Below are 1182 nucleotides of genomic sequence, written 5' to 3' on the forward strand. Positions count from 1 at the left end.
GCCATGTGTGAGGGTTCCAATTTCTCCACATCCCTGCCAATACTTGTTATTTTAAAACGTATTTATTTTTATTATGGCCATCCTAGAGGGAGACTTCTTTATGGAGGGGACTTTGAGTCTGTTGAAATGAAGACACGTTTTCTGAGTGGGTCTTCCAGGGAACTACTAGACACGTCAAATGATGCTCATTCTTTGGAAACGAAGTTTTGAAAGAATTCCAGCTTTGTTCTGCTCCATCCAGTACCAGGAATGCAGACAGTTATTTTTCAAGGCTACCGATGAGCTGGAAAGTGAGGGATAGGACCAGACCAAATTAAAAAACCGAAATTATATATATATACTTTTTTTTTTTCCCCAAAAATTGTCTGGTTTCTAAAACACCTTTTGAAGGCCCCAACTGAAAACACTCGTGGGTCAAAATCAACTGTGGTCCCCAGTTAGGAAACTTGAACACAGAGAAAAGTGGCTTGGAATAGAATGGTTCTCAATTGTTTTAAAGTAGTAGACAATTTTTGTCAGATTGCATTTTTTATTCAGAACCAAAGGTGATATGGGGCTTCCCAGGTGGCTCAGGGGTAAAGAATCCATCTGCCAATGCAGGAGACGTGGGTTCCACCCCTGGGTTGGGAAGATCCCCTGGAGGAAGAAATGGCAACTCACTCCAGTATCCTTGCCTGGAGAATCGCATGGACAGAGGAGCTTGTCGGACTACTGTCCACAGGGTCACAAGAGAGTCTTGACACGACTGAGCGCCCGGCACACAGAAGGGTGATGGGGAAAATATTTCACAATCCCAAGGCCTGGCACCGGCCCCTCAGAACAGACTCAGCCCTAGCTGTGCCGGGTGATGCCCTTCGAATGGCTGGACTGTGGGGAGATGGCAGGGAGAGGACCCTCCCCCTATTAGTCCCCAGGGAACTGGTGCAAGGGAATCTTCCTTTTAAATGGGGATGGGAAAGGAGAAAGTGTCTGCTGAACCCCACCGTAGCCCAAACCCTGTGCAAACCACACTCCCCATGACCCACATCCTGCTCCCCTACTCTTGGGTCCTGGACACCCTGCCCCTTGTCTGCTACAGGATGAAGGATGGAGCTGGTGTGCCTTGTTGCTGGGGTCTCCCCTCGCAGGGATGGGCGGGTCTCCTGGATCCCTGGGTCTCTGCACCCCCATGTCCGCAGATAC

Source organism: Bos indicus, chromosome 6 (genome assembly GCF_029378745.1).
Source record: "Bos indicus isolate NIAB-ARS_2022 breed Sahiwal x Tharparkar chromosome 6, NIAB-ARS_B.indTharparkar_mat_pri_1.0, whole genome shotgun sequence".
NCBI classification, from domain to species: Eukaryota; Metazoa; Chordata; class Mammalia; order Artiodactyla; family Bovidae; genus Bos; species Bos indicus.